The following is a 22,122-nucleotide window of genomic DNA, read 5'->3' as shown; positions in this document are numbered from 1 at the left end:
GTTCTGTACAAACATCTCCAATCCATGCTCCTGCCCAGACCCTCTGAGGCCCCACAGGGCACAATCCCAGCCTTGCTGCTGGAAAAGCACCTTAGAGCCTGAATATGTATTTTCATCTTCTGTGTTTTATTTAAATATCCTCAGCTTTACAAACTGTGATGTTTTTTGGTGTAGGCTTTTTTTTTTTTTTTTTTTGGGGGGTGGGGGGGGTTGGTTTTTTTGGGTTTTTTTGTGCTGACATGGTGCAGACAGGCCCTGTAAGGCAGCACCAGAGAGAAAGAGAGAAAATACAGGACACAAAAAAAGCAAAGCTGCCTCTCTCCTCACTGAGGGCACAGCATTAAAGTGAGCAAACAGAGCTGGGGTTTGAGTCCAGTTCTGCACAAAGTGGCAAGGACTGCAAAATGATGCAGGGAAAGTACTGCCCAAGAACAACAGAGGGTCGTGGTATCAGCCCAGCCCCTCAGCCCTGCCCAGACAAGCCAAGCAGCATCAGGGGCTGCTGCCAGGGTTTTGGGGGGCTTTGAGGAGTCAGCTGGGGCTCAGGCTGGGGCATGAATGGTTTCCCAACAGAAATGATTCAGAGTCTGGAGTGGTTTCAGGAGGAGCTGGCTGGTGCCAGGAGCTTTGTGAATGTAGCAGCAAGGAATGCTTCCTCCCTGCTCATCCCCCTCTGCTCCCGGGACCAGGCAAAGCAGAACCACTCGGAAAAAGTGGTTTGTGATCCCGAAATCCCAGGGGGATCGGGCCTCCATCTCCACACGGGCTGGGGAGGGAAGCTCCGTGGAGAAGCTGCAGGAACTCACCTGCTGGGAGGGTCGAGGCTCCAAAAAACCCTCACCTGACCCATGGCCAAAGGGAAACAGCTCTACTCCGAGGAGGGGCGAAAACAGGAATGTAAAAGGGGCACTCCAAGCCCTGGTGCAAAAGCCTTCCTTCTGTTGCTGTGTTTAACAACCTGTGTTCCCACGAGGAGCAGGGATGGAGAGGTCAGACCCCACCGAGGGCTCCATCCAGTGCCAGCCCAGCCTGGCACAGATGCTGCCCTCACCCCCTGGCCCTGTCTGATGGATTCTTTGGCACTCAGGGGCTGTTCTGCCTTGCCCTGCCCTGCCTCGGGTGCTGTCCCACTGCCACAGCCCCTGCTCGGTGTCCTAGTGATCGCCCAAGGGCTTTAACCCATTTCACTCTGCAGCTCTTTTTCCAGTGAGGTCCTTGTGTGTGCTGAAATCAACTACAAGCATCACCGTGTTACCTTTCCTTTTCTTTCCCTCTAAAATTGAAACTACAGAAAGTAACTAGAGGTGCATCCACCTGGCCATGGCTTTTAGCCCCCATCTCTGAACAGAGAATTCTGTTCTCTGAACATCAGAGTTCTGAGGATAAACACTGCCTGTAAACACTGTCTTGGAGAGGAGAAAAGCAGTGGAAAGTAACAGTTCAACTAAACTGCTCCAAGCTGCAGGATAGTGTTATGGCAAAAATACCTCACATTTCAGTATTTGCTCACTGATCTGAGTGGATTCATTTCTCCTACTTCCCCCTTCAGGCAGCTCATGAACAGGAAAAAATTATTACAATTAGGTAAATAATTCTTCCTGAAGCATTCAGCTGATTCTGATCTCCCCAGGACATCTCCACAGCCATCTGCAGGACCAAGCCTTTCAAATCTTTCTTGTACAGCTTGGTTTTCGTGGCCGTAGGAGTTTTCCCGAGGAGTCAGACCTAAGGTTGTTCATTTTGACCCAAAATACAGGCTTTTGAGCAGAAATTTTAGCAGTCACCAGGTGGAGCTGTTCGCGACTGTATTTCCTTTTCTGCAGGCTTTTATTTTACCACGAAGAACTATGGGGAAGGCAGCCAGCAGTGTGGTGCCTGTCTTTGGAGAGGTCGAGCATAAATCAGTCTGATCAGTGTCTGAACAGAGCCATTCTCCAGCCGCCGCTCCCATTCCAAGCCACGCACAAAGAGAAGAACACACAACTACAAACACATTTCTCCCTCCATTAAAGCCAAACCCACTTTTATAATAATTATTACTAGCAGCACAATGACCAGTGCCTCTCAGTCCACCATTCTGATTCAAGAATTAGAGGCTGTTGGTACCCACAGCCCCTCAGCAGCGTGGCTCCAACCCCCAGGGTTTTGAGGAGCAAATCTGTCTTGCTGCTGAGCCATGCCCATTTCATTGGCATTTCAACTTATCTAAGCATAAGAGCAGCTTGGCCAATGACAAATCACACTGTTTATACAATTAACAGTCCTGGGTGAGCATATCTCTTCCAAGAAACCATGAGCACTTACGAAGCTGTCTTTTTACAGCGAGGAAGAAAGCCAATGCAAAAGCAGAGCATGTGGCTGCCAGTTATAATTGAAATAATTTTAATAATTCATGCCTCATTACCTTGCCACATGGCAGTTCAAAGACCATCTCCTAATCCTTTAACCCTTCTCTCCTGCGTCCTTTGGTTTGGTTTCTTAGTTTAATCAGTGAAGAAACAAAATGGGGAATGCTCAGCAGCACTTGCCCATGGGGACAAAACCCAATGGGGGCTGGTGAGTCTAAGCTCTTAATCCCCTTCCTCCTGCCCCCCTTGGTTTCCTGATTTGATCTCTCACTGCCAGTTGAACCAGCAAAGAAATTAATAAATTATCCATTAGCTATGCCAAGCTGTTGGCTGAAGCTGGAATTGCTTTGTGCCATGTCTTGGTACAGCACTAAGGACAAGGGGAGCTCTTGTTGTTCAGCAGCTTTATGTGGCCAGGTGAGAATTGCTGGAAGCAATTGTGTCCCTTATCCTCTGATATCTCCTAGGATTTTTCCAGCTTTGAGTTGTCCTCTGGGTAGTCAGTCCCACAGCCATGCCCTTCCTCCTTAGCAGAACTACAATTTGAAAGTCAGGAGAGCAGAACATAATCTTTTTTAATGGTTTTGAAGCTTTCTTGTTGCTCTCTTAGCCACGGAGGGAGAGAACACCTGATATCTATTTACTCTTCCATTCCTACGTGGGCAGATTGCAAACAATAAAGTGAGATCTAATGTTATTTATGGCTGCAAGTATGGTCCTGTTCTCTCATGAAAAGGAAATAATCTTGTAAAAACACATTCATTTTAAGCACAGTGTGTATTTACACACAGGAAGGGTCCCTCCTTCAGCAGTTTAGCTCAATGTGCATGAGGGAAAGCAAACCACGCGCACACAAACATGCACCGACACGTGCACAATAAGAGTGCTAGCAGGAGATTTCAACAGCAGCAGGGATTATGGTTCTGTCATTTACAATTATTGCTCAATATGTTCCAGCAGGCAGGTACACAGAGCCGCAGATCAACCCAGCCTGGTGAAAGCTGGAGCACAGGAGCTGCACGAGCTCTGTGCTGCTTTCACCTCTCCTCCAGCAGCCAGAGCTGAGCCCTGAGCCCCAGCACGGCACAAACCCCATCTCCTCTGCAGCTCTTCCAAACCCTTCCATGCCCCAGCTCCCACCTGCATCTCCACCCAAAATATCAATATTCAATAACACTAACATTAATATTATATTAATATCCCTATAATATTAATATTCAATACTACTAACATATTAATATGCACAAAATACAAATTATTCTTTTACATAAAGAATATTTTTGATGGTTCTGTTACTTATTTTTTGTACGTATTGGAGTAGGTAAGGTATTGTTATAAATATGATGATAATGAATATATATACATTTATTTTAAAATTTTTATTATGCTATAAAGTTTACTTTATTGAGCAGATTATTTAATTATGTTTTATTATTAATTTTGATTTTAGTTGTTTTTAATTGTATGTTTTTATGAATGGATTTTGACTTATTAGATAGGTTTATGTAATATACTTTATTACAATCTTTATATTGATGTTTATGTATTAGCAAAAGAAAAATTATTGTTGTTTTGTAGAGTTATATGGTTTATATTTTTATATTGGTTAATATATTATTATTGGTTAAAATTATTATTATTGGTTAATAAATTATTATTATTTTATATAGGTTACCAAATTATTATTATTGGTTAATATATTATTTTATATTGTTAATAAATTATTATTAATATTATTGGTTAAAATTATTATTAGATATTATTGGTTAATAAATTATAATTATTATTGGTTAATAAATTATTATTATTTGATATTGGTTAGTAAATTATTCAATGTCAGAGAAGTAGCTGCTGGCAGGGGTGGAGAGAGCCCTCGGGCTGCAGCTGCAGGAAGTTTGTGCTCACTGCTTTTGAGTCGGTGCCTTGGGAAACAGCACGGGGTCACCTTGGGGAGCCTTTCCAATACCCACACAAGTCCAGCCTGAGGGGCTGGAAACCTGCCCAGCTCCAGTGGCAATAGAAGAGGAGCTTTATCTTGGTTTTTTTTGTCATCACAAAGGTTTTTCTGTGAACACAGAGCCTTTCCCTGCAGGGGGAGAGGGGGGAACTCACCTGGATGAAGAGTTTATCAGAGGAGCTGCTGTGCCTGTGGATGGATCAGAGCATTTGGGGAGTCCCCCGTGCCTTTTCCCAGGCTGGATGAACTCCAAGCAAGCAAAGGGATCTTTGCAGGGAATTTATTAGGCAGCCCCAGCAGCACTCCAGAAGCTGCAGGTTACCTTTGATAGCCTAAAAGAAAATCTATAAGCAGATCACTCTAGCTGCAGGGAGAGGACACAGGTGATCAAACACAGGTTTTTTTCAGGGTTAAGCTGTGAGCCAAAGCTCTCTCTGTAACAGGAACAAGGGGACAATGACTCGTGGCAGAGCTCTGTGGGTGATGTGCTGCCCAAGGCAGGATGCTCAGCTGATGAGGCCATTTCAACCATTAGACCCCATCCAACATTTCCTGCTGCTCTTAAATGTTGCAGAACCAACGTGTCCATGTGGGCTTTTGCCCTCAGAATGCTGATAAAATTCTTCATTCCCCTTTTCTAGCACTACTTACATTAACAAGCACTGCCCGGTGACAAAAAATGTTAAGGGTTTCAAGTACCATCAAATTGGATTTTCCAGTTTGTAGGAGAGGAAAAATAAAGGTCACGGTGATCATTACAGCTGTCTCCTTATTCAAAGCAGAGCACTTTAGAGAAGAGTTTGGCCTCACTTCTAATCAGTATTCAGTACTGAAGAGCTTGGGGCTCTTCTGGTCTGGGCAAAGGGCCAAAGAGTGACTGAACAGAAAAAGGAGAGTCTACTCTAATATCACTGAGCAAACCAGGTAAAATACAAAAAAAAATAAGTCCATTAAAGCACAGAGCTCTAATTCAGTTTTCTGACTTTCAGTTTCTTTCCCTGTAACAAGGTTAGGAATTACAGTAAAACAGGAAAGACATTGATCCTGAGTTTGGTGTTTAAGGAGGATAAAAATGGTGCCTTGGAGAAAATGCTGCCAACACACAGCAGAACTCAAAGGATCAGAACAGAGCTGTGGATCACGGATGGAATCAGAGCAGAAGTCCAAGAATTTGCCAAAGCCGTGTTCTGGACTGCTCTGAAAGATTACCTACTCCCAAATTCATCCTCTCTGAGAGCTGGCTGCTGATCCCTTCTCAATTCCCAGGCACACTGCACCCTTCATTCTTCATCCAGCTTTTTTACAGCTGAATCTCCTCCAGCTCTTCCCTTCCAAACCCATGTTAAAGTCTTTTAAGGGATCCCAAGCATTATCCAGTTGAACACAAAAGAAGAAAGCTGACCATGTCTCTCCTCCCTCCCTGGCCATCCCTTCCAGCCACGCTGCCAACTTCCAGCACATCCTGACCATATATTTAGTCTGCAGTAATTTGCTTTGCATTGTCTTGTGCAGTGTCCAAGCACAGGAATTACGTATCCAGTGAGGCATCCAGCACTCTGGGAAACCCTGGAGTTTTGGAGACTCAACTCCTCATGCTGCTGCCAGAGGTTGAGAGATCTCGTGGTCCAGAGCAGCACAGCAACTTGGAGGAGCTGAATGGCAGGGAGACAATCCCAAATCCCTGTCTGTGTGTGGAGCAGGGTGAGAGTCCTACCTGCCAGGGCACAGTCATGGGCACTTCATGGCAGAGAGGTTGAGGCACAAGAGCCACCACAGTATCCCTAATATGGCAAAAAAAAACCCCAAAAACCAACAAACAAAAACCTCCAACTGGCAAAAAAACCATTTCCAACTCAGGCTCTTTCACTTTGTTTGTAAGGAAAGATTGGGTAGGGGAACGTGGTTGGATAAAAAGACACTTGGAGGCCAATGGCTGTGACATCTTTTCCTACCTTCTTTAAAGGTAGAACCTTTAAAGCTTCTACCTTTAAAGGAGACAAAGCTCATCTGTAACTGAACATCTGGGCTGAGCAGTGTCACCAGGCTAAGCCTGGAGCTAAACCTGTCACACCAAAGCAGAGCAAAGGCCTTGAGGAAGCACCTCAGTGACCCAGCAGAGCACAAAGCTGAACTGAGGCTCCAGGCCAGCCCAGGGAGATGGGAGAATCCTGGAATCCAAAATGCAGGGAATTCTCAGAACTTTGGGCATGTAGGCCAAAGCTTAGAATTAAACACAGGATTTGATGTGAGACCTTGGAAAAGGCTCCCAAACTCAGGCGCTAGAAGTGAGAATGTGGATTTATAGGTTAAAGCAGAGACACGTTGAGAAGAAGAAAGTTTGGAGTTTTAGAGTTTAAGATCTAGAAAAAAAAAGTAGTTACAAAGGTAAACAAGGAGTTTGGAATGCAGCACTGTAGGTTTGTGTGTCATAACATGATTGGCTAAGGAAGCTCACACTGTAGCATGAGTCCATAAGATGAAATATTGAAGGATTGGGTCAAAACCACAAATATCCTTATTGGCAGTGTTTTATTGGTCAATAACTCCTTTAAAGGTCTTGCAACTGAGAGTCTTGTCACCTTCTGAACCATGCAGTGAAGAAGTGAGCCAAACTCACCCTTCCTACCTATGTAGAAGATAAGAACAATAAATTTCATAATCTACAAAACTCAGAGCTCCTGTCTTTAACTCATTCAAAATTCCTTCCAAAACCCTGTAAGAGAGGCTGGCACAGCAGGGTGGAGCAGCAGTGGTGCCATTCACCTCCTGGGCATCAGATTTAACCAACACCTCCCAAGCTGAGCTGAAGTCACTTCCTAAAAAGTGGTGATTTAGGGGCTGTTTAGACTGACCCATGTCCTCATTCCAAGCTGGAGGTACAAATAGTGTGGACATGAGAAGCAGAGCTTGTTGAGTTAAAACTTCTTTTTGTCAGGTTGGGATTAAATGTGTGAGATGGTATTTTTTTTTTTTTTTTGTTTGGACTCAGATGTTTATTAGTTTTTATCTATATCACAGTTTTACAAACTGTGAGTTTTATGGTATTTTACTATAACAAACTAAAAAATGGAGTTGTATTTCTTTTTTTATATGGATTTTTTAAGGATAAACTGTTTAACTAGGAAATGACACAAATTATAATTTTTTAACTCAATAAGTAACTACTTGTCGTTTGTAATGTGGACTTGTTTATCGAATTATACAATACCACCCAAACCCATTAAGAATAAGGTGAAGAAGGACCAGCTTCTGCCTTAAAACTTTTATCTGTACTAACCACAATTTCATGTTCTTTCTCGTGTACCAGTACCAGGCTGTGATGCCAAGCAGGAGCAAGAGTAACCTTGCCATAGAAGGGAAAACTAAACGTGATTTTCTCTCTAGAGCACCTTCCCCTACGAGCCTGTTCACTCTTCAACACACAGAAATTCCCGAGGAAATATCACCCTCTTGTGTCCAAAGTGAAGCGAGCAAGAAATGCTGCAAAAGTGGAAAATAAAGGCTGGAAAATAAAATAAATATGGGAAATAAAATCCACATCACCACAGCTGCACGGTGGCCACTGTGCGGTCTCCACACTGAGGGCAAGATGGGGGAGCTGCCCAGTGGGAAATGGATTTATAGAGAACTCTCAAATCTTGATAGGTTTACATAGTTTGCATCTGTATGTAAATTCTGAGACAAGAAATATTGATTTAGAAATGCCATGGAATAGGACAGACATGGTTGAGAGAGAAATGGAACTAGAAACAAGTCTCAAAGGATGGCTTTGTAAAAAAGACTAGATAGTTTGAAGAAATAGAACTATGAAAAATGTAATAGGACTCACGAGGGGTAATTTTAGATGATTGGCTTTAAGGCATTATCAGCAAAAGCTGATAGGCCAAAAAATGTTTATAATGAATTGTAATTAAGAAAAATGCTTACAATGTATTGTAATTAAGAAATAGTTTGCTTCTGATTGTGATGGCATGAATTATGACATCTCTATTGTCTCACCATTCACATGAGACTGAAAATGGAATAAAAGTTTTTAAAACACCTCTGAGCTGCCCCATCTGTGGGTCAGAAAAAGGCTTAATCCAACATGCTGGTGCCAGAGCTCCTGCAGAATGGGTTGTGCTCTGCTGCTACTGGTTTAAATTCAATAATCCCTCAATCCCACTTCACTTAGCATTCTACAAGTTGTGAAAGGTGAAAAGCAGTGATTCCATACCCACACAAGTAAAATAACACGGATATTAATTACCCTTGCATATTAGCTTAGCCCTGAGAGATCTTCATGGCTCCTGGGTTCAGCCTGGAGCCACAAATCAGGGAGGGATCAGTGCAGAGCAGTTAAATATTCACACAGCTGCTGTGGCCAGTGCTCTGCTATAAACTGTTCAATTGTCACCAAAACCAGCTTGGTGTGCCACCTGCCTGGGACTTTTCCAAGAACCTCTGTGGCCCAGAGCTTTGGGATGGGGTGGGAGGTGCACCTGGTACAGGTGAGAAGGGGGATTTGCCCAGGTGCAGTCCTGTGAGCTAAACTGGGCTTTCACTGTTACCTGAGATGTCCATCTGCCACTCAGACCCCACTTCAGCAATGAGTGTCACTACCAACCACAATTTCATGTTCTTTCTCATGATTACTTCATCCTTGGCCAAAAAAAAAAAAATAAAATAGAAAATTTAAAAGACTCTGCAGACATGACTTGAGTGAGGCAAACCTGTTTTCTGTAGTGAAAAATTTTTCTGTTTTCCTTTCTCCTGAGCAGGCCCAGGGCAGTTTCTCCTGGGCTTTGCAGAGGTGGAATCTCTCCAGCAACATCTGGACACAGTCTGAGCTGGTCCCTCAGTAACCCTGGTACTGCTCCCTCCATCACTTCTGCATATAGGTTTGATTTGGGGTTTTTTTTTGTTTGTTTGTTTGGGTTTTTGGTGGGTGTTTTTGGGAGGTGGGGAGGTGTTTTACTGTCTTTTTGTTGTTGTTGGCTTTTTTGCTTGTTTGTTTGGGATTTTTTTTTAATTTATTTTGGGGTTTGGGTTTTATTTTTTCTGCTTTCATCTATGGCTATTTTAGCATCTCTCACTCAGCACTAATTATGGCAGCAACCCTTCACAGAGGATTACCATATCTTCCAAAGGTTTTGGTTATCCTAATTTGGCTTGGTTTGCTCACTTGCAGACAGGGTAAAAATATTTCCCACTGTGTTATCCAGGCTCAGCTTGCTCATCCCAGAGTGCACAAGGTGCCAACTCCCATTTCACTATCCCTGCATATTTCTGTCCATCTCCTACATCCTTTTAAAAAGCCACAAGCACACAAGCAATTTAGCTTGGGGGAAAAAAAAAAGTGATAAATAGCAATAAAATAGCCAACTGCAGGCATGAGATCTACAATGTGTTTGTCATTTAGATTTAATCAAAATGTTAATAGGCATGCAATGTTATTTGAGAAGTTCAGATGTATTTAATATGAGAGGATTTGCATATCTGCCACTGAGTTTTTAATCCTTGAGAAATGTGTTGAATAATCAATTATTCAATGAACATACAAGAGTTGGCTGATTAAATCTCAATTATAAAGGCAAGCCTTACCCACTCTATTTATTATGACTGTTCTCTCAGCATTGCCTAATTAAGCCATATTTGATTATGGGGTGAAAAACATTTATTGCAGATATTGTGGCTCTGTAATTGATGCTTATCTCTGGCCTGGCTGTTAAGCCCTAATAAATACATTTTAAATAGCTAATTATTTAATTAACAACCCTCTTCCAAGCTCAGTGTAAAGCATTCTGCAGCCCTGCCAGCAATGAAAGCCACTGTCTTTTCCTGTGATTTAAAATGAGCATTACTCTGAGTTTTCCTTTTCTTCAGATCAAATCATTCAACCTGCTCTAACTACCCAGCATTACAAGCATTTGCCCAGCTCATAGTTTTTAAAATGTGTTTGCTAATCCGAAGCAAGATTTGCTAATGCAAAAACACAATTGCAGCAGACACCAACACAAGTAGAAGAAGTGAGAAAGATTTTTGCTGAGAACTACAGAAACAACCCCAAAGCTCCTCAGAGAGCACCAAATTCTGCCTTTCCCAGGCAGGATTCCTCCTAGCAAGGGAACTTGCAAAATACCATAACTGAATTATCCATCTGTTCATTATCAGGGAATTATCTGCTTCAGGGTTTTCTTCCTCTGCAAGCCAGAAATGGCAAAAAATTTGCCAAAAGAAATTAAAAATCTGAAACACAAAGCAGCAGGGTCAGCCCCAGCCAAAGCCTGTTTGGGACCAGAGGAAATTTAATTGCATTTGGTCTTTAGGAAATAAACACTGACAGCCCAAATATCCACAGACACTGTCCCAGCCACTCTGGTGCCTCTTGGTCTCCTTTGGGCCACCAAGGGAGCACAGGAGGCAACAACAATCTGAGCCCCTTGGACACAGGGATGCTGTGACTTCCTCTTCAAGTCAAACATCCTGGTTTATCTGTTAGTGAGGGATCCTCCTCAGGAGTTCTGCCTGCTCCTTTATACGGTAATTATAAGTAAATTATGCTGATAAAGTAATTACAATTATTTTTGACCCCAAACCATTTTTAATCCCACAGAATATTAAGTACCAGCTCCCATCTAACAGCCACTGGAATTCCCTTTTCCTCCAGCTATAATGAACCTCAAAATAACAACTCTGTTCTCTCTCCTCAACCAGTCAGGCTGGTAAACTGGACCCAGAAGCTCCACCCGCAGCACCCCGAGTATTATCATATTCTCAATAAATTTGGAACCATCTGTTATGTGCCTCTAACCCAGGTTTGGTGGCAGCAAACAGGACCCTGGCCTTGCAGAGGATGGCAAACACCCACAGCCTCTTTAAGCAGCCAGTCAGGTGCTTCAAAGTCTCTGAAAAACCAGGCAGATGTAACAAAACAAACCAGAACTGTGTGTGTAAAAACCAGCACTGAATATTGATGTTTAACACTCAGCCCAAACTGGCTCACTAATTTGGTTTTTTACAGTGTGTCAGAAAGAATCACTTTAAGGAGAATACTCCCGTTTTTATCTTGGAGGAGGGTGTGGAAGCTATTTCACCCTGGGGCTAAATGCAGCCCCTTTGGGTTAAGGCATATATCGAATAGAAATAGAGCTTCCTGCATCCTCCACCCACAGCTGAAGGGGAGATGGCAGGGATTCCTCTGGAGTGGGATCATCTGTTTGCAGCTCTGAGCTGCTTTTTCCTGGGAGCAAGAGTCAAAGCTGAAGATTTATCATTAGGACTTATCTTCAAATGAATTTTAATGAAGCAGAAATACTAAATGTAGAAAATTAAAGAGCCTCCTGTTTTTATCCCTGGTATCTACATCCTGTAGGCAACGTGAAAGTCACTGAAATATTTCTAAGCCTGAATAATACAAAATGTACAGATGAGAATCTTCTTCTGATGAATATTTGATAGGAATAGCCTCAGCATGGAATGTATTGATCACCTCCACTCCCACACACATCTGTGTGTACATGCACAACCCAAGAGTCTAAAATGATGAGATTTTGCCATGCAAAAGCACAACCATCATCTTCTGTGCTCTTTTGCCAGCCAGGGAGCACAAACTCCTCCTCACTGTGCTGTCCATCAGCCTCTCCCTTCACCCTGCTCCCCTTTCCAGCCCCTCCACATGCAGCATTTCCAGGTTCTGCCACAAAGCATCATTCCCAAAGCAGCTTATTCAGCACAAACTGACACCCAGAATATCCCTCTCACAACAGCTCTTTTGGGTGGCTCCATCAGCTCCCCCCCAGATTTACTGCCAGTCCCTCTCCTCGAGGTCCCTGCCCTGGGCCAAACCCCAGTGCTGAGATGAGCCAAGGCCAGGGAGCAGATTTGTGTTCCTGGCACTCCTGGGGACAGGCTGAGGTGTGAGCACAGCTCAGGCGAGTTACAAGGGAATTAAACTCGAGCACAGACTGTGAAGGATGCCACCAGCAGGAGGCTTCAGGCACACACACCACTCCTGGGATGGGCTGGACCTAGACACAGAATTATTTTATGAGCTGGAGTTGTGCAAGTCCTTTCTAGACCTTGCTGGCCCTAACCCAATGTCAAATCTTTTGCTTCCTTTCTGCCAGGATGGGGATTAATTGCACGAGACAGTATTTCTTGTTTGGACTCAGATGTTTATTAGTTCTTATCCATGTTACAGTCTCACAAACCCTGAGTTCTGCAGCACTTCACTCTAACCAACTAAAAAATGAAGCCACATCTCTCTCTGTACAAGGCCTTGTAAAGATAAACTGCCCAATTAAGAAATGACACCTCAATTATTTTTACCTTTAACACAATAACCAACCACCCATGCCCTGCAACGTGGACTTTTTTATCCAATTCCACAAAACCACCCCAACCCATGGAGAAGAAGGTGAAGAAGAGGGACCAGCCTCCACCCTAAAACCTCCATATTGCTTTATACATATTACTATATTCTAAACCCTTAAACTCTGAGTTTTCCACCCTGTGATATCACACACTTCTATTCAAACTCCACACCCACAATCCCAGTTCTACCATTCCGTTTTGGAAGCTTCTCCACAGTCTCAGGTGAAATGCAGTGTTCTCCTGGGGGTTAGTGCCTGTCAGCACAGAAAGTCTGAAATTCTCAGTGACCAGGGTTAAAACATCCCACGACTCTGCTTTAGCATCCTTCCTGGTGCCTCTTCCCAGCCTTTAGGAACAGCCTGTGTCCCCTAAAATGGCCTGGTTTTAACAACAGGGAGTTCCCTCCCTCATTAATGGGTATGCCCAGAGGTGTGGCACGTGCTGTCTAACTAAGCATAGGAACAGTTATTAATAAAAGCCTTTTACACTATTACCCCATTAAACACCACTATGATCACATGTTTTCCTGTTAAGCATTGATGCCAACTCCTGCTGCAGTATTCACTATTACAAATCTTTTAAATGTGCTTTCACTGATGTAAAAAAAAAAAAAAAAAAAAAAAAGATATTTGAGGCCACAGAGCATTAAGTATTTCCTTCTTTTAGACTGGCATTTCCTTTTCCTTTAGCTAAAAAGAGTGTTATACTCACAACCCTTCTCCTCCTTTCCACTCAACTGGCCAGGCTGCTTGACAGAGTAAAAGCAGATTTAACCACAATCTGATGTATTAAATTGAAGTACCTTAGACCTAACACTTTTGTATTTGTAGTTTTTGAAGACACATCCTGTTTTTAATGTAAAGGAAAAAAAAAAAAAAAACCAACAACAAAAAAAAAAAAACCAAAACACCCACAAAAGCAGGGAGGAGGAGCCCAAAAAAAACCCACAGCTTCCAATTCTTACAAACTAAACTTGCTCCTGAGGAAATACACTGCCAGCACAAATATTAACAAAAACTTCACAATGAAGAGTTGAGTTTTTGAGGGATTGCATGGGGCTGCCTTTTTGTTTAAAGTCTTCCAACGTAGATGAAAAGGCCACAGTTATCCTGGGGGCTTGATTTAGGGCCCTGTTAGACAAACAGCAGCCACAGAGACAGAAATGCTGCCTGGGGCTGGATGCCAGGTGATGCACAAGGTGCAACTAAACCACAGCACAGCTGCAAAAGGTTGTAAAAGGTTGTGACATCCCCTCCTCCACTTGCTGGCCTGGCTGAGAGCACTACCATGGTGCCCTGTGAAGGCTGGCCTAGAAGAGGCTGGACAGAGCTAAAGAATAAATCAGGGATTTATTCAAAAGATCTTCTCAATGGATCCACCTTGGCAGCACCAGAGCCCAGCCAGGGCTGCACCCAAATGAACGAAAATGGTCCCAAAATGCACAACTGCTCATGACATCTCTCATTTTTTGAAGTTCTGCTCCATTGGCACCTTGGAGTTCCTTGTCCCACTCCAGCTTTAGCCCAGGCAGTCCCATCCTGCTTGTTTTTCTCTCTCCAGCCCACGATGTTTGTGCTCTTGGGCTGAGATTTGGATCATTTGTCCTTGGTGCCAGCTGGAGCAGGAATTGTTTTGTCTCCCTGCTCTGTGCAGAGAGCTCACCATCCCCTGATATGAAGCCCAGACCTACACATTAAAGCAGCAGAGAATGTGAAAAATAGAAAAGCCAAACCTGAGGCATCATCCAGAATGAGTACAAGACCAGCTCAGGCTACTGAGCGTCCTGGGGACATTGGAACACCCAGCACCTCCTTCCCCAAAACTGCCCCTCCCTCAGAGCAGGGGAACACCTGCACGTGCTGCCTTCTGCAGGCTGTGAACATCTCCCACCCTTTCCAGGATGTCTGACAGTTACAAGAAATTCAACTTGACAGAGTCACAGTGCACCTGCCACAGAGCTGGTGTTTCACACGTTAACCACACCGGGCTGGGTTCTTTTCCTGAGACCAGGCTGCTGCTGGAGGAAGCACTGCTGCTCCATGCCCCCACATCAGCAGGGACTGGCCCAGGATCAGCTCCCTCAAAACCCCAGCTGCTTTCTCTAATCTAGACAGTGTTTTATCTGTATTTCTGTATATCAATATTACTAACCTAGAGCTGTAGAACCTGCAGTTCCCAGAACACACAACACCCAACCAATAATCAATTATTCAATGAACATACAAGAGTCGGCTGATTAAATCTCAATTATAAAGGCAAGCCTTACCCACTCTATTTATTATGACTCTTCTCTCAGAATTGCCTAATTAAGCTATATTTGATTATGGGGTGAAAAACATTTATTTCAGATATTGTTCTCTGTAATTGATGCTTATCTGTAGCCTGCCTGTTAAGCCCTAATAAATAGTACAGAACTCAACAATTACTTTGCACAGCTTTTCTAACACCTCCAAGAAGACTAAAACAGCACTTACCTAAAAATCCTGGCAAGTGGCTCAGCTAAACCAACCTCCTCTCTTCTTTCTCCTCTGTTTTACATCATGAGTGCCTTAGGAAACCCCAGCTGCACCTCACTATCTGGCCATCTAAACCGCAGAGAACCTGAAGTGGGGAATTAATTTCCTGCTGGTGTGAAATGGCCTCTATACCCAGCTGTGTACTGTGAGAACATCAGAGTCACTTAAAATGATTATATGTGCAGCTGAGCAGCCTTTATATTTATTTACTATGGAAAACTTACTCCCAGCAGCAAGGAATCCACAAGCAGCAAAGGACATTTCAGAACTGATAACATGTTGTCCAAGCAGATACAAATACTCTGTGGGTTGGTTCATATGTGACTCAAAGTGAAGAGCATTTCAAGAATATATCAGCATTTTAGGAGGAACCTTGGTATGGACCAGCTGGGCCACCCAAAACTGACAGGGTTCAGTAGCTGCTCGTGTCACATCACATTTCAGGGGAACTGGGGGCAACAGATCAATGCTGCAGAAAAGTAAGATTAACAGGTAACATTTTCCATGTCCAGTTACTGATCTTTTGAGTCTTGGGTTTATGCCTGAAATGCCTAGACCTGCAAGAAATGTCCCTACTTTCCCTATAACCCTTCAAGTGTAACTGCTAAGCATCTCTGAACCTAGCAGGCAGAGAGCTCTGTATGTGTGAGTGTGGATTTTCCCAGCCAGCAAGCAGTTTCCAGTAGCTAAAAGAGCAAATAAATCTCAAATAATAACTTAAGAAAACCCAAAAAACCAAAAACCTAAACAAAACAAACCACCCCCCCCCCCCACCCCAAACAACAGAAAAACCCAAAATCAGCAACCAACAACCCTCCAGCACATAATTTTTTTGTTTACTCTGTCTCTTAGGCAGGTTCTTTGTTAATGCCACAGACTGGTGGTGCCTTCTCCCTGTTTTGTCCCTGCCAGACAGAAAATCTTGATTCCAAAAGGTGCTGAACACACCCACACAGCAGCTGAGGCTCAGGCACTGGGCACAGCTCTGAGCTGGAGCTCAGAACATCCCAGGTGCCACTGGATTTATTCAGGAGCTGTGCAGATGCCAAGTTCTGTGGCAGGCAGTGCTGCTACATCGGGAGTTGAGCATTGTTTGCTGCATTTCTGCATGGCCTGCAGCCTGGGATGGCTGAGACAGCCAGGCAAGCTGGAACACGAGCTATCAGGAATTATCAAATTGTGGGCAGAGTCTCTGAGCCCAGAAGAAGTTGGATCTGCAGGAGCCAGGGTGCTGCTGCTGCTGACAGCAAATGTACAGAGGAGAGGTGCACAGGCTGATGGGGAGATGTCCAAATAAAGTGATGCAGTGCTGCAGCTGAGAGGCTCACAGGGGATATCAGTGGCCATAAATATCACACATCAACTCTCCACTGAGCCTGGGGACAGGCCAGACCATAGAGCAGCACCCCCCTTTAGCACTTCTGGACATAAATAACACCCCAGGCCCCTCTGCAGCAGGCAGGCTTCGCTGTCTCCACCACAAAAACCACAACTTTAGTCTTGAGATGTGAGAGCAGCCCAGCTGCAGAAAACACGTTATTAAGGAATGTAATTCTTTTTATTATGGGTATTTCTGCCTCTCTTTTGTTCCACCCAATGGTGCCCCCAGGTCTGAGCATCAGGAATAAGAGGCACTGGAAGAAGTGCCCTTCTCTGCCTCCAGCCAAGCCCACTCAGACAATTTGCAAGCTCACCATGACCACCACGGTGAGATTTACTCACAAAAGCAGCAGGAGGACAACAGCCATCCTTTCAGTGATGGATCCCTCCTGCTTCACCTAATCCTGGGCAAGTCTAAAAGTTGCAAAGCCTCAGTTTGGGCTGTTCATTTGAGATTTTCTGTGAGTTCTAAACCTGCTAGGAATTCTCCTCTATTTCTTCTTTTGGCTAGGACAGAAATATAATGAGCTATTAATCCATGATACAACTTTATTTCCAAAACACCCTTGCAAGAAGGAACACATGGCTTTCTGTGTGTGCTCTGTGTGAAAAGACTGTTTTTAATTTTAGCCTTGAAAGTCATTAGGAACCATAATTTCTTTACCTGATTTGTGTACACACAAATGCTTGATTTCTCTTCTGAAATCTTGAACTGTTCAGAGTTGGGGTATTTTAATTAAATGAAGAGTTTTGTGTTCGAAAGCTGTTAGAGTTTAGGCACCAACTGCCATCACTTTGAGGAGACTTCCCAGAGAAGCTTTCAGAGTGAGCATTAGAAAATATGAGAGTGAGTGTAACAGAGAAATCCACAATGATATTACAGAGTTTTTAAAATAATCTTATTTCTCAGAAATCACGAGCATTTGTGCAAAATGGCATCTCTGCATTGGGACTTTAAATGTCACTCACCCACAAGCCTGCAGCAAATTTCTTTGAGCAGAGAGAATACAACACAAGTGGAAACCACCCACAGTAAAGTGGCCTTAAGTGACTTCTTAGAAGACTTGCCCTGAGCTGTAAGGCAATAATGTGTGTGGAGAGAGAGCCCACAAACCAAATGTCTCTTTTTTTCTGCCCTACCAGAGCAGAGTGATAAATTCCACCATCTGAGGATGAAATGATTATTACCATTGGTAAAGCATCACTTGTACAATGACCCCCAGAATAAGCTTTTACAACTTGTGTGATTCTGCTGAGAGCAGATGGACCAAATGTCTCAGGGTGTCATGAACTGCAGAGAGGGATGAACTTAAAGGCTTTCCTGGAGAGTTATTAATTACTAATTATTGATACTAATTCAGTAAGAAGGAATGAGAGATCATCTTCCACTTGGCATGTGCAGTGTTCAGACATTATTCCCATTACAGGCAGAAAACACAGGAGTGTAGCAGAGCATTTCTAAAATCTCAGCTGAAAATCTCTGGGGCCATGAACTTGTCCTCCACGGAGAGTTTCAGACACATGCCAGTCAGCCAAAAGCAAAATAATGGTTCTTGTGAAGTATTTACACAGAAATTAGCACTATCCAGTGAGTTCTTCCAGCCCTACCAGCAGTTAATTACACAGATTGGAGTCACCTCCCATCAATTGGACAGATAATCTATTTGTACCACACAGATTGTGACAACACTGAAAAATTTTAGTGTTAGGACAAAATGGTTTATTGCCTTTAGTCGGTATTTAGGTTGGTTGCTTTATTTCCATTTCTTAAATGAAAAAATTATGTGAGATTTTTGTAGACAAGGCAGAGTGCTCTATCTGGGAGAGTAATGCATGATGAATAATGTATTGATTTTCTAAAAAGTAAGATAAAACCTGTTGGTACTCCAAATTAAATTGGAAAAATGTCTTGCATGTTTGCGTGTTGCACAAAGCCAGTAACCAGTAATTCCTGAAGGAATTGAAATAGTTTTAAAAACCAGGCAAAACAACATAAATACTGTTAAATTTATACAAAAAGCAGAAAAAGAACTCATTAACTAGTGCAGGAGCAAATTAACCAAATATGTCACATTAAAGAAGTAGCACCAAAGAAGCATTTTCAGCACCTCAAAGCTGTGCGGAAACCAAATCTGTGAACCAGAAAAAAACCCCTGCATGTTTTCAAATTGACTGTAGCTGACTGCTAATATAATGCAAGTTGAGGGTTACAAAGCATTCAAAAAGAAACTAAATGCTTTGGAAAACAAGTGCTTACAAAAGCTTGCATACCGTGAGTGTAAATAGGTTTTTTATTAACACAGGGACCTTGAGAAATCAGCAGTCAGTGGTTTGTCCTCAGCAGAGGCAGCAGTGCACAGGACATATTTTGGCCAGATCCTCTGAATTCCATTACAGGATGCCTCCTGCAGGAGTTATTGGATGGAAAAGGAGACACCAGCAAGAGAGAGGTGGGAGAACCTGGCCCCAGAGCACAAACCCAGCGTGGGATGCAGCCATGGATCATGCAGCTCACAGCTGCGAGGAGCACAGGAACACTGCATTGCAGGAGTCACTGGAGACATCCCAGTGTCCTGCAAAATGTCACAAGAGCAGGACCTGCTTCTCTCCTGTCTCCTACAAAACATTTTGTGGCTCAGCGTGGCTTTTCAGCCTCCCTGGCACCTGAGTTCAGGCACGTCCCTGTCACACACACCTGAGTCAAGGGGTTAAAATGCTTTTTCCAGCTCATTTTCCCTGAGTCTACCGGCTCCATCAGCACTAACCCACACGTGCTGGCTGATTTCTTCAGCTCTGCAAATAGCCAGGAGAATTCTTGATGAGCCTTCCCCTTCCCAGGCACTCAGCCCAGGCCACTCCCTGCAGACCCCTGAGCCATTTCAGCCACTCTTGGTACCCTGCCTCTTGGATTTCTGCTTCTGCCCCGCTGTCCTTGCTCAGCTGCCTTGGCTTGCCCCATCCCTGCTCCCCTGACACTGGAGCTGCAGCCCTGCTTCCCACCTGAGCCTGCTTTGCTCCCAGCTGCAATTCCTGGCTTTTATCCCATGGATGGGGCTGGGGCATCACCAATACCCTGATACTGCTCTCAGTGCTGCAGGTCCCATCCCAGCCTCAGAACTTCACTTCCCACCTCTCCTTGAAAACCATCTCCCTCTCCAGAGGCTGAAACGAGACAGAAAAAGAAGCAAGAGCAACAGAATTAGCCCAGAGCAATTCTGTCTGCAAGTCTGGGGGTGAAAATTTCAGTTTTTCTGGTTTTCAGTTAAGATCTGAGACAACTCTGCATCTTCAGAATGCTCCAGCCCTCTTTATTTAAAATAAAATTTATTTTATTAAATCCCCAGTTATTCCCTAACACTCTGGAGCTAAAGTCCCCCGCAGTTCATTCACCACTGCTTGGGTTAATTGTGGTGCTCATGAAATGGCTCGGTGTGTGTGTAATTTTTCCTCAGAAAGGTGTTACTTATATTTTAAAAAAATTGTTTGCACCAAACCACCAAAAAAAAAAAAAAAAAACAAAAAACCAACCAACAGAAAAAAAACCCAACCAAACCCACCTCTACCACTGCTCCCTTTCACAGCTTGTTTCTTTTTTTTCACCATTGTGGTCATGTCTGTACAGCAGTGTTTCCACAGAAAGTTGATCTCAAATGTCACTTTATTAAATTGTCAACCTCCCTATGCTGCCTCTCAGGGCTTTTGCCCCTTTTTGACTAAACCTGCACCTTGTTCCAAAACTGAAAATGTGATGAAAGGGAATTCAAAATGAACACCTCAGTTCCTAGATTGGTACCTGATTTGTTGGTTCTTCCTCAGCTCTTCACCCACCCCTGAGCTGGGCTTTTCCAGGGACAAAGCCAGAATTGGTCCCAGCACCAAGTCTAGCAGAATTCAAGAAAAGTTTGGGCAATGAGAGTGGAATTCACAGGGTCTGAAGGGTTCTTTTCTTCAGTGTTTGGTTTTAAAAAGAAAAACCTCACTTGCAGATTTTGTGATTAAAGTGGAAAACTGTTATTATGCTGCCTAGTGGGATGCTGCTAGAGGTAGCTTATAAAGAACTTTCAAAAAGCCTTGAATTACTATTACAAAAAACCAACAAAACACAACAAACCACTAAAAGAAACACTCATTTATTTGCAAGATATATGAAAAAGGTTTTAATATATGTATGAAAATATCGAGGAACTGCACAAAACCCCAACACAGACAATTAATCCAGGTCTGGCCATGTGAAGACAACACCTATTTGCTCACAAGGTGAACCTGCACCATCCACCCCTCACAGTGAGGGGATTTCTCCCTCAGCTCCGGTGCACAGCATTTCATGAGCAATATCTGGAGGGAAAGAAGCTCTCCTGAGGGGCAGGATTGTCTTGGCATGCTGGGATCTTGTCAGAGCTCAGCTCTGGAGAGGAATTACCCTTTGTGCCTGGCTCTGCTCCAGCTATGCACTCATCAAAGACAAACTGACCCTGATCCCTTAAAAAAAATAAACTATTACACCCATAGAGAGAAACTCCAGTCCCAGCCTGTCCTCAGCAGCCAGAGCTTACCCCCATCAGCCCTGCCCTGTACCAAGGCAATTCAGCATTCCTCTGTGGAAGATTGGTGACTTTCCACAGTGGCCCCAACCCTGCAGGACCAAAACACCCCTGGAGGAGGCTGAGCCCTTCCTTGGCCCAGCTCCCCACAGCCAGCTCTTCCAGAAGCTGTCACCAAACCAAATTTAGCCTCTTCTTGCCTGAGGCGAGTTGTGATAAATCTCTTTGATAAGAAGGGGTTTTAGATCATGCCCAGGTTGGAATGCAGGCATTGGCTTTACTTCACCCCGGGTTATTTCACCTTGTGTTGTACAGTGTGGAGTCACTGGGTTGGAGAAACTCATCCAGCACATCACAAACATTTCTGCTGTCCCAGAGTCTTAGGTTGGAAATGGGGGTATCCTATTCCTCTGTCAGTGCTGGGGCAATTATGCTCTGTTCACTGGGCAGTTTGCTTTATCTCTCCCACACCCAACCCTTCCTCCAGGAGATCTCTGCTGCTCATGGCCACTGAGTGTCCCTGCATGGCTGAGAAAATTCCATCATCCATGGGGAGATGCTCTGCCCAGGGGAGGAGCCAAACATTCCTACCTGGATCCAATCTGACCTGGGAACAGCACAGCAGCCTCTGCCCCCTGCATTCCCAGAGGAGCAGCTTCCTTCCCCCTGCATTCCCAGAGGAGCAGCTTCCTTCCCCCTGCATTCCCAGAGGAGCAGCTTCCTTCCCCCTGCATTCCCAGAGGAGCAGCTTTCTCCCCCTGCATTCCCAGAGGAGCAGCTTCCTTCCCCCTGCATTCCCAGGGGAGCAGCTTCCTTCCCCCTGCATTCCCAGAGGAGCCCAGGCCCATCTCCCCCAGCCCTGGAGCTCCAAGGAAAACTCCCCCCTTGTGCAGGATCCTGCTCCAGCAGAAGCACAGCTGGCACTGCAGGAGGGCTGAGCCCCCCTGGGATGGGGCTGAGCCACCTCCCTGACACACAGGGGCTCAGGGCATGTTCTGACCCTGTCAGTGGTTTGTTTTCTTTTC

Source organism: Lonchura striata, chromosome 19, assembly GCF_046129695.1.
Source record: "Lonchura striata isolate bLonStr1 chromosome 19, bLonStr1.mat, whole genome shotgun sequence".
NCBI lineage: Eukaryota > Metazoa > Chordata > Aves > Passeriformes > Estrildidae > Lonchura > Lonchura striata.
The sequence above is the reverse complement of the archived record's forward strand: the minus strand, read 5'-3'. Positions refer to the sequence as shown.